Source organism: Cervus canadensis, chromosome 2 (genome assembly GCF_019320065.1).
Source record: "Cervus canadensis isolate Bull #8, Minnesota chromosome 2, ASM1932006v1, whole genome shotgun sequence".
Taxonomy (NCBI): Eukaryota; Metazoa; Chordata; class Mammalia; order Artiodactyla; family Cervidae; genus Cervus; species Cervus canadensis.
The window spans coordinates 14,229,874-14,242,652 of record NC_057387.1 but is presented as its reverse complement, the minus strand read 5'-3'; the positions used below and the strand labels follow the sequence as shown (position 1 = coordinate 14,242,652).

General features: G+C 37.2%; 1 protein-coding gene across 3 annotated transcripts in view; it reads left to right on the top strand.

The window, feature by feature from the left end:
- DAP3 (death associated protein 3) overlaps positions 1-12,779 on the top strand; it is a 35,875-nt gene that overhangs the window by 1,198 nt on the left and 21,898 nt on the right. The window lies entirely within an intron of this gene.

Below are 12,779 nucleotides of genomic sequence, written 5' to 3'. Positions count from 1 at the left end.
ACCAGTAGGGCCGGCGACCGTCCTTAGGGGGCTTCCCTTTGGGCTCTGTGTTGCGGACCTAGAACCCAGGAAAGAACCCACTCAATGGTCGACTTTTTCTTTTTTTTTTTAAACCCAGCTTAAATTTCTCGAATTTCACCCTACTGTTTATATGCGATGATGTTTTTTGTGCATTTTTACGCATTTCTCGTGGATGGATGATGAATGGATGAAATGTTTTCAACCCCATTAGGCAGCCTGGTTAGAGAATAAGGATACCATATATATCAAGTTCAGGTCTGGACTCTTATCTGCCGTGTCTTGTGTGTCCTTCAGAAAATGATTTTTCTTAGTCCTTTATCAACAAGAAACGAAAAATTGAGCATAGAAATTAGTGAGCCCCTAATCTGCCTTCAGGGTTGATGTGCGATGAAATAATATGTGTAGAGTCTAATTAACTCCTAGGTACAGGAAAAGTGCAGTGTTATGTTATCGTTCACGGTGATGTTGATAAGGTTTGTGGATGTAATTGGTAGTTTGTGTCCTATTCTTCCAAATCGTTAATAAAACAATGCAAATCTAGGTCTATCAGATTTCCATAGTTACTGATACTTGTGTCTCAAAACTCTGCATGAACATTTCCTTTTTCTTGATTGAATTCAAAAGAAATATGGACTATTAAAAGTCACAGACAATTCCAAAGCTCTCTTGTAGTAATCTTTTGTTTCACCTTGTAGGCAAAGCTGAATACATGAGGCAAGGGATCCACTTAGGTTTCCCTTTTCTTTCACATCTGTGGACTTCTAGAGATCTGGGAACAGTTTGAAAATCACTGTACTAGATTAATCTCAAAGGCCATTCAAGCTCTAAAGTTAGACACTCTTAAATTTCCTCCTTACCATATTTCAATATATGGGTCTGGTTTTGTTTGCTTGCTTTGTTTTGTTTTGTTTTGTTTTTAAAGGGAAATTCGCCTCAGTTACCTCACTATATTTGCTTTTCCTAACCTTAAGTCCCAACTTTTTCAGGGAGCTGTTTAGGAGCTGTTGATCTTTTTTAATTGTGCCATGTACGCAAGTGTGTTGCTCTACCAAAAGCATTTTAAATTTGTTGTCAGGGACTATATCTAACATTTCTTTTATATTCTTTGGTAGTTTAGTGTAAAGCAAGTCATGGAAATATTGAAATGAATTTTAGATACTTAAAATATTAGAAGGGAAAGAAAATTAGCAATTGTGAAATACTATGCCAGGAGAACTTGCGTTCCTGTTTAATTCTTAAAGTAAACAACACTTTGAAATAGATCATATTATCCCCATTTTACAGATGAGAAGCCAGAGGCTCAAAAAAGTCAGATAACTATCTTTAGACTTTAGTTTGCCTGGCTCTTAAAAAAAGTGACTTTTTTCACTATATCACATTGCCTTCACAGCAAATTTCTCTTTAGCAACATAATTGCATATGCTACAAAGAAAAAACACTTCTAATACAATTCCACTACGCTTGTATATAAAGAGAGTTACTTATAGTCTCTGCCTTTAACTAACTTCTGGTAACTGCACTTCATGAATTGCCCATTAAGTATAGACAGATAAGATAGTATTCAATTCTTTTATGTCTGCCCTGGGTGCCTACCAGAGACTAAAATATATTAAGTGCTCAATAAAATGACCTTATTGAATGAATGAACCTTGAATTATTTGAACCAAGGAAAGCATGGCAAACAGTAATGGTTCCCCCAAAGATGTCCTTGTTGTAATCCCTGGAAGCAGTAAATGTGTTATGTTACATGGCAAAAGAAAATTAAGGATACTAATCAGCTAACCTGAAAATAGGGAGATTACCCTGAATTATCTGGTAACCCTGCTGCAATTACAAGAGTTCTTGAAAGATGGAAGAGGAGGACCAAAGAGTCAGTGTCAGAGTGATGCAGTAGGACATAGACTTGACCAGCTGCTGCAGGCAGACTTTGAAGATGAAGGGCAACCTCTAAAACCTAGAGAAGTCAAGAAAAGAGATTCTCTACAAGAGCACCCAGAAAGAACACCGTCCTGCTGACACTTTGATTTTGGACTTCTAAACCACAGAACTCTAGATGACAAATTTACGTTGTTTTATTATTATTACCAGGTTTGTGATAATTTGTTACAGCAGCAATAGGAAACACAGAAAGGGAGCCAAATCACGACTACCTCCAGAGTACTTTGCCTTGGATGGTGGTTTTGTACTTTAATTTAAAAGAGGCTAAGATTTAACAAAGTTTTCCTTAAGCACAGTGAGAGGCCCTCAGCAAAACTGCCTAGATTTCCAGTGTTTCCTTACTGCTCTGCCTCTGGCATCCGTCCTCACGCTGTAAATAGACAGCTGGGCTCTATGCTGTCTGTACAGCGGCAGACTTAGCTAGGCTGAGCTCAGATTTCCCCACTAGAATAGAAGTCATTAAACATTTATCTCATGATGCTTCCTTGCCGGGATGTTGCAGCAGGGAACGGTGGAGTGCAGATTAGCAGGAAAAGCTTTTCAGCGTACACTTTTTAAAAAATATTTATTTATTTGGCTTCGTCTGGTCTTAGTTGTGGCACACCGGCTCTCTAGTTTCAGCTCACAGGCTACCCGAAGATGTGTGGGATCTTAGTTCCCTGACCAGGGATCGAATCCGAGTTCCCCACATTCCAAGGCAGAGTTTCAAACATTTAAAGATACAACCTACTGGAGCATCATCAGGGTTAACTTTACATTTGACAAGTTATGGTAAATACTATAAAAATATAGAGCTTCAAACTCTTATATGATTAGTTATATATATATGTGTGTGTGTGTATGTATATATATATATATATATATATATATATATATATATATTATTAGTCCATAAATAATTTTCTATTTACCAAGGGAAGAACTCTGCAATTTTTGTTTGGGTACCATGATTTTAAACTCATGTTTCAGGTAATTGCCTTTTAGCAAAGTAGAAGTGTACACTCCTCACTGCCTGGGTTCAAAGCCTAACTCTTTTACTTGGTAGCTGTGCAAACTTGGGTAGAAATTAGTCATAGTAATAACCAATTTTTTTTTTTAAGTAATTTAATCCTTTTAAGAATCCTGTATGTAAATACTACCATTTTCTCCATTTTAGAAATGAGGAAACAGACAACACAAAGTTTAAGTAACTTGTTTAAGGTCACACAACTATTAAGTAGGAGAGCCCCCTTTCAAATCCTAGAAGTTAGATTCTTTTTTTTAAAAGAAGTTATTTTTGAGTCCATGTTTTTAACTATTCTGCCATACTTGCCACTCTGTAAGTTGGAGATAATATTTACGTCATTGAATTGTTTTGAAAATATACAGAGTTAATTTACATAAAGCACTCAGACCAGTGCCTGATCTACAGAAAATGTTTAGTAAATGTTAGCTGTTGCTATTGTGGTTGCTGAAGGTTGTTTTGTTTTGTTTTGTGAACCCTAGATGTTTTCCTCTGTACTGGAAGAAAGTGAACATCAAAGCAGATGTTCCTTATTCCCGTTTTTCCCAGTACAGCCCTTGTATATTTTTTATATGTTGATATTTTAAATTGCTCTTAGCTTGGTAAATGTTACATTACCAAAGGAAGGGAAAATGTCTGGAAAACACTACTATAGTCCTTGCTCTTGATTTACAGATAGGAAACTTGGGCTCACAGAGTCAAGGGGAGGGGGGAGATGTTTTTACAAGCTTGAAACAATGTTATTTTTCCTGTGAAGAATGTTACATGAAAAGTACCCTTGTGAGAAACCTGAGGGTTTACCAAACCTTGCTAGGGTAGATTCAGATGTGTTGCTGGGATGGGGCCCCACTGTTTATTATCTTTAACCTCAACCTAACACAATTGGATGCAGCAGGATTTTTCTAAACAGAGTAATATAATTCATACAGAAAAGCTATTTGTTAACTTAAAGGATTCATTAGGCGTTTGTTGATTTAATTTTTTTTTTTAATTTACTTTCTCCCTGGGTGACAGCAACATGGTTCAGAGGTCAAAAAGTATAAAAGACACTACTGTCTCTCTTCCTGCCCCCACAAGAAACCATTTCTTTTCCCTGAAGGCAAATAGGATTATCAATTTTTGTATATCCTTCAAAATATTCACCTTTTTGCTAACAAATTGGATAATTTTCCCCTTTTTACATAAATTATAACTTGCTGTATATATTGTTCTGCATTTTGTTTTTGTTTTGTTTTTCACTTAATATATATTAGAGATTTTTTCCTCATTAATATGGAGAGAGCTTCTGGGATTGTTTTGTTTCTAAACGGCTGCATAGTATCCCATTGTATGGATATGCCGCTTCTCTGCTGCATTAGGCTCTTTCCATGCTTGCAATATTAGAAACAGTGTTGCAGTGAATAATCTACAAGAAGCAAATTTTTCCTACAGGACTCAAGATTTAGAAAACTGTCTCTCAACCTTGGAACTGCTGAAATTTGGGGCTGGGATAATTCTTTGTTGTGGGATTGTCTCCTGTGCATTGCAGAATGTTTAACAGAAACCCTGGCCTCTCTACTCACTGGAAGCCAGTAGCACCTCTCTCCGAAGTTCTGACATCCAAACCCCTCCCGGACATTGCCAGATGTTTCACAGGGGCAAAGGTGCCGGTTTAGAAAAAAGATTCCTAGGACTTCCCCAGTGGCCCAGAGGTTAGGATTCCACGTTCTTAATGCAGGGGTTGCAGATTGAATCCCTATCCCTGGTCGGGGAACTGAGATCCCACATGCTACATGACATGGCCAAAAAATAATAAATACATGAATGAAAAAGAATTACTGATCATTGGGAAATCAGTCTAATTTCAATAGAGAAAAAGTTATGGCAGACTAACATATTGTCTTTTGTCAGAATTCCTTGAATAGTAAACCAAAATAATGCCATTTTATATATATAATATCTTCATTAATATAAGACATTTGATAATTTCATGGCTTTTTGAAGAAATATGTACTGAATGCTGAATTGGTTATATAACCATACCCAGAGACTACCTGTTCTTAAATGGGTTGAAATTCCCTTAACCATCGACATCTTTGCAGTGGTTCTCACTCTTAGCTGCATGTTGGAATCAGTTAGGTAACTGTGATACTTATGAAATACCTGTCTGAATCTCACTACCAGACATTGTGTTTTAACTGGTCTGAGATACAATCTGGGCAGCAGAGTTTTAATTATACTCAGGTGATTCTAATGTGCAGCCAACATTGAGAACTAGTGACCTAGGCTATGCTACAGAACTCTTCAGATAACTGTATCGTATTAAATTGTTACTTGAATGAAATAGCTGAGGATATATTTTTAAATTTATAATTCTCACACAATTTTTAAAGGATAGGTAATATGTTGGTGGTAGATTTCAGAAAAACATTCAGATCTCCATATGTAGGATCCTGAATTGGAACCTATAACAGAAAGAGTACACTATCAAAAAAGTTTGCAAAATCCAAATAAAGTCCATGGTTTAGTTAATAGTATTGTAACAAATAGTAATTTCTTAATTTTGATAATTGTGCTAAGGGCATGTAAGATGTTACTATTAGGAGAAGTTGGATGAAGGGTGTAAGGAAACTCTTTGTACTATCTTTGCTGTTCTTTTGGCCCAAAGTTTTTAAAAATAAAAACTAAAAAGCTATTACAAATGTTTATCCCTTGAAACTACCTGTGTGACTCAAGATTTCTAATATTATGCATACAAAATAAAGTCAAATTTCATCTGATGCTAAAACTGATATGAAAACTGCAACTCTATTCAATAATTTCTGGTTTGGAATTTTACCAAAACAGTTTTGGGCTTCCCAGGTGGCTTAGTGGTAAAGAATCTGCCTGCCAAGCAGGAGACACAGGTTCAATCCCTGGGTCAGGAAGATCCCCTGGAGAAGGAAAGGGCAACCCACTCCAGTATTCTTGCCTGGGAAATCCCATGGACAGAGGAGCCTGGCGGGCTACTATTCAGGGTTACAAAAGAGTCAGACATGAATGACTTAGTGACTAAGCAACAACAAAACAACTTTTAGTTCTCATTGATTAACTTTATAACTAAATGTATAAAATTGTGAAGTTTCAAAAACTTCTATTAATATAGATAATATTGACAAAAAAGTTACAAAACAATTTTAATAATTCAGTTATTCTTAACTAAGGTCAAAATCAACAAATAGCTGCACAAATAAAGTGTTGAGGCTACCTAGGAAGAAAAATGGTATAGTAATGAGGAATATTTACTTTCAATTCCAATAACCATGTTTAGATCCAAGCTTCTCCATTTTTTAACAGTACAGTGGTTTCCACTTGTTAGAAGAATTGTAATTTTGCAGCAAAAGTGAAAATGAAAGTCACTCAGTTGTGTCCTACTCTTTGCGACCCTGTGGTCTAATTTTACAGACCCTCCCATAAAGTGGTAAAGTCTCCTTCCTACCATTTGACTCCAACCTGGACTATATGCGTGTGCTAGGTTGCTCAGTCATGTCCGACTCCTGGCGGCCCCATGGACTAAAAACACAGGACACCATACCTGTAACTTCCATAACTGTCCAGTGTGCACTCAGTCGAGTCCGACTCTTTGCAGTCCTATCAGCTGTAGCCCAGCAGGCTCCTCTGCCCATGGAATTTTCCAAGCAAGAATATGGGAGTGGGGTGCCATTTCCTACTTCGGGGGATCTTCCCAAACCAGGGATTGAACCCTGATCAAGTTGGCCTATCATGGTCTGCAATAGAATGCAACAGTCTTTACTGGTCTGAGCCAGGTTTGAAGGGATCTAAAGTGTTTTAGTTCTCTTGGACCTTTGCTACTGCTGTGACAAGTCCAGGCCACTCTGCAAAGAAGCTGAGTAGAATCAGTCATCCTAGTTGAGACCAACCTCAGATGCATGAGGAAGTACTTCAAAGATAGCCAGATCTGGTCCAGAGCAAGAGAAGTAACCAGCTTGTAGCTGTAGACTTCTGAGTGATAATAGTTATTATTTTAAACCACTGAGTTTTGGGGTAGTTTGTTCAGCAGCAGCAGCTGATAAAATGCTTCAGAGGCTGCTGTGATGCTAAAATAACATAAAGCATATAATATATATTAGTACATTGTCTGGCATATAGTAATCACTGCATCTTAGCTTCTGTTTTTGGTTGTTTTAATATGGCTAAAACAATATTTTTTAATAGCTTTATTGAGGTTGACATACTGTAATTCACGTACAGTTAAACTCAGTGTCTTTAAAGTGTACAGTTCAGTCAGTTTTTAGTACATTCACAAAGTTGCATAAACATCGCTACTGTCTAGTTTTAGAGCATTTTTATTGCCCCGGGAGTACCCACCAGTCATCCGTCTCCATTCTCCCCTCTCCCAGCTCTGGCAGTCACTCATCTAATTTTCTGTCTCAGGAGGTTTGCCTGTTGTGAACATTTCATATAATTAGAAGTATACTACATATGATCTTTTGTGACAGACTTCATTCCTTTTGTTTAAAGGTTCATCCATGTTGTAACATGTATCAGAGCTTTATTTCTTTTTATTTACTGAATAATGTTCCATTGAATGACTACACCGCATCTGTTTATCAGTTAATGGACATTTGGATTGTTTCTAGATTTTGGCTATTATGAATGATGCAGCTGTGAGCATTTCCACACAAATGGTTATGTGTGCAAATGTTTTCTTTTCTCTTGGGGAAAGATTGCTAGGTTATTTGGTAAATCCATGTTAAAACTTTTGAGAAAATGACTAACAGTTTGCCAAAGTGACTGAGCCATTTTACAATCCTAGCATGTATGAGGATTCCAGTTTTTCTGCATCCTCCTCAATGCTTGTTATTGTCTGTTCTTTTTGATTTTAGCTATCCTTGTGAGTGTGAAGTAGTATCACATTGTGTTTTTTTTTTTAATTAATTTATTTAAGATTAAAAGACACTTGCTCCTTGGAAGAAAAGCTGTGACAACCTAGACAGTGTATTAAAGAGCAGACATTACTTTGTCAACAAAGGTCCGGATAGTCAAAGCTACGGGTTCTCCAGTAGTCATGTACGGATATGAGAGCTGGACCATAAAGAAGGCTGAGCACTGAAGTATTGATGCTTCTGAATTGTGGTGCTGGAGAAGACTCTTGAGAGTCCCTTGAACTGCAGGGAGATCAAAGCAGTTAATCCTAAAGGAAATCAGCCCTGATATTCATTGTAAGGACTGATGCTGAAGCTGAAACTCCAATATTTTGGCCATCTGATGCAAAGAACTGACTCATTGGAAAAGACTCTGATGCTAGGAAAGATTGAGGGCAGGAGGAGAAAGGGGCAACAGAGGATGAGGGACACAGATTTCAGCAAATTCCGGGAGATAGTGAAGGACAGGATAGCCTGGTGTGCTACAGTCCATGGGGTTGCAAAGAGTCCGACACAACTGAGCAACTGAACAACAACAAAATTTCTTTGGCTGCATTGGTTCTTAGTCTCATGGGATCTTTTGTTGTAGCACATGGGCTCTGGAGTAGTGGTGCGCAGGCTTAGTTGCTCCGAGCCATGGGGGATTTTAGTGTGCTGACGGGGATGGAACCCATGCTCCCTGCATTGTAAGGTGGCCTTTTGCACTGGACCAGGGAAGTCCTGTATCACATTGTGTTTCTGATTTGCATTTTCCTAGTGGTGTTGAGAGTCCTTTCATGTGCTTAATGGTCATTATATATCTTCTTTGGAGAAACGACTGTTTAAGACCTTGGACCATTTTTGAGTTATGTTTTCTTTTTATTGCTCAGTTCTCTGTATATGGATATACAGATATATAATCAGATATATTATATCTTTATCAGATACATAATTTGCAAATCTTTTCTGGCATTCTGTGGGTTTTTTACTTTCTTTGTTTTGTTGTGTTTTGTTTGTTTCTTTTCTCTTTTTTTTTTTTTTTGGCTGATTCCCCCACCAGAGATCAAACCTGGCTCTGGCTATGAAAGCACTGATTCCTAACCACTGAACTGCTGAGGAGTTATCTGTCTTGATAGTATCCTTTGAAGCAGAAATTTTTAATTTTGATGAAGTCCAAGTATCTATTTTTATTTTTGTTATTTGAGCTTTTGGCATCATTAAGAAACCATTGCATAATCCAAAGTCCCAGAGATTTACTCCTGTATTTTCTTCTAAGAGTTTTATAGTTTTAGCACTTCCATTTAGGTCTGTAATCTATTTTGAGTTAATTTTGGTATGTGATGTGAGGTAGGAGTGGTAATTTCTTTCTTTTACATGTGAATATTCTGCTGTCCCACCATTTCTTGAAGACTGTTCTTGCTCCCATTGGATTTTCTTGGCACTCATGTTAAAAATCAGCTGACTGTGGTGTAAGAGTTTATTACTAAATTCTCAACTCTGTTCCATTTATCTGTAGGCATATAGGTCAGACATAAGATCTATAGGCATATGCTCATACCATAACTTTCGAAATCAGGAATGTAAGCCCTCCAACTTTTCTTTTTTTTTCAAGGTTTTATAGGCTATTCTGAGTTCATTGCATTTTCATATGAATTTTGAGATCAGCTTGACAATTTCCATTAAAAGGCTGCTGGGATTTTGCTAGATAATAATATTTGTTTCATAACCACTGGTGGCTCAGATGGTAAAGAATCTTCTGCCTGCAGTCAGGAGACCCAGGTTCAATCCCTGGGTCAGGAAGATCCCCTGGAGAAGGAAATGGCAACCCTCTCCAGTATTCTTGCCTAGAAAATCCCACGGACAGAGGAATCTGGCAGGCTACAGTCCCTAGGATGAGAGTCGGACACAACTGAGTGACTAACACTAGGACTTAGGAATATTTGTTTAAAAAAGAAAGAACTGATGATATTGGTGAACCGTGTTCTCAGTGAAACACTGGTGTTACAGAATAACAAAATAATTACCCTTGAAAATATAAAATTTAGAAACAGTATGTGATACCTGAAGAGTATTGGTGAGTACTGTAAAGGACTAGTATGATGATTGCTTTGAGAAACTTAAAACATTTACCCAGGGAAAGATAAAATAGGGGACATAACTATCTTCAATTTATTGTGTGAAAGGTGGCTTGTGAAACCAAATAGAAAGACTGGGATAGTGGATTGAAAGCTACAAGGAGACATTTTACCTCAGACTGTGAAAGAACTTTCCATAAAAGCTGAAAACCATATGAACTGCTTAGTGAGTTCCCCATCAGTGGCAATATTCAGGCACTTGATAATTGACAATACAGTGGCTAATGGGAAAGAATGCAGAATCACACATGGATTTAAATGCTAGAACTGTCACTTCTAGGCTATATACCTTCAGGCAAGTTAGTCTGTCCATCCCTGTTTTCATGTGTACTTAATCGTATCTACTTCATAGGACTGTGTTGTCAGACAGTGCTTATAAATTGCTTAATACAGTGCCTGTTTCTGGGGAAAAAAAAAAAAAAAGAAAAACTGAGAATAAGATCATTGTAGTATTAATTTAATTCTGAATGAGCTCTGTATGAAGTAGATCACCTTAACCTTAAGAATTTATGATTATCTTTACACAAAAACCTGTAAACAAATGTTTAATTGCAGTTTATTCATAATAGCCGAAACCTGGACCTTCAGTGGATGAATAAACAGTTTATGAATAAACATTCATACCATGGAATTGTACTCAGAATCCAAAGAACAAACTATTGGGGCATGAGTCTGATCCCTGGTCAGGGAATTAAGATACCAAATGCAGTACAAGATCCCACAAGCTGCATAGCATGGCCCAAAAAAAAGTTTTTAAAAAAGAAGGAACTATTGATACATGTAACACACAGCCCAGATGAATCTCCAGAAAATTATGGTGACTGGAAAAAGCTGATAGTAAACGGTTGCATATAGTATGATTTCATATATGTAACATTCTTGAAACGACAAAATTATAGAAACAGAACAGACTAGTTGTTGTCATGGTTAAGGAATGGGAAGGTTGTGAAAGGGAGGTGCAAGAGGCTATGTAAGGGCTATGTGAGGGATCCTTAAAGTGATGGAAATGTTTTGTGTTTTGACTGTGTTAATGTCAGTATCTTGGTACTATATTGTACTATAGTTTAGCAAGATGTTACCATTGGAAGAGACTGGGTAAAGGATACATTGTTGTTGTGTTAGATACTCAGTCCAGTCTGACTCTTTGGGATCTCCTGGACTGTAGCCTGCCCGGCTTCTCTGTTCATGGGATTTCCCAGGCAGGAATATTGGAGTGGGTTGCCATTCCTTTCTCCAGGGAATCTTCCTGATCCAGGGATCAAACCTGGGTCTACCGGATTGCAGGCAGATTCTTTACCATCTGAGCCACAAGGATACATGGAACATGTATTACTTATTTCAACTGCATGTGAATCTACCAATGTCTCAATGGTAAATGCTTACTTTAAAAAATCATTTTTGTGACCACTGAAGTGTTAGTACATAATCTTTGGGAGAGCTTTGTAAGTTTGGTACAGGCTTTTTCTGATTTCATTTTCAGTATACATTTGGCCTATGTGAGAACACTTTTTTTAAAAAAGAGGATCCTAGCACTATCCAAAAAGTTTCATCAAAAGAGTGACAGAACTTTCAATAAAGTAGTGAGTAAATGTTCCTTCCGAGTATACCTGAAAAGGCTCCAAGTTATTTAAAGACTCTATAATTATTTATCTCTGGGATTTGCTTGTTTTATCCACACCTTAAACAAAGCATGACTGGGACTGGAAGAAGGACTTTTCCACCTAGAACAGTAGAAACAGACAATGGGCAGAGTCTCAGGGTGACGGAAGTGGAGCCGTATCAGAGACGCATCTCAATGACGTCATTGAGAAACTTTTCCTCGATCTTTACTTCCTAGAAAACTTGCAGTAATTATTTATCTTTAATTTTCACCTTCAGTCTTCTTATGGTTTTTTTTCCCTACTTTTTATTGTGGTAAAATGTATATAAAATAAACTTTACCATTATAACCATTTATTTTTCATCGTAACGATTTTTAAGGGTACAGTTCCACGCTGTTTTACATTCACATTATTGTGCAGCAGTCACACCGTTCATCTCCATAACTCTTTTCATCTTGTACCATCAGGAAACCGGTCCTTTATCTGCCTTCCAGTAACAATGTGATTAACTTGTGCTCTGCAAATCAGCACTCAAAGGATATGAAAAAACTGAAAGGAGAAATCTTTACTAAGTTTTTTCATAGTATTAGTGCCTTTGAGCCTTTTTTTTTTTTTTTTTTGAAGTGCCCTGATTTGTATTTATCTTGGAATGTAGATTCAAGGGATTAGATCTGATAAACAGAGTGCCTGAAGAACTGTGGATGTAGGTTTGTAACATTGCATAGGAGGCGGTGATCAAAAGAAAAAAATCTCCAAGAAAATGAAATGCAAAAAGGCAAAATGGTTGTCTGAGGAGGCCTTACAAATAGCTGAGAAAAGAAGAGAAGCTAAAGGCAAAGAAGAAAAGAAAAGATATACCCATTTGAATGCAGAGTTTCAAAGAATAGCAAGGAGAGATCAGAAAGCCTTAATAAGTGATCAGTGCAGAGAAATAAAGGAAAGCAATAGAATGGGAAAGACAAGAGATCTCTTCAAGAAAACTAAAGATACCAAAGGAACATTTCATGCAAAGATGGGCACAATAAAGGACAGCTATGGTATGGATCTAACAGAAGCAGAAGATATTAAGAAGAGGTGGCAAGAATACACAGAAGAACTATACAAAAAAGATCTCAATGACCCAGATAACCATGATGGTGTGATCACTAGAGCCAGACATCCTGGAGTGTGAAGTCAAGTGGGCCTTAGGAAGCATCAC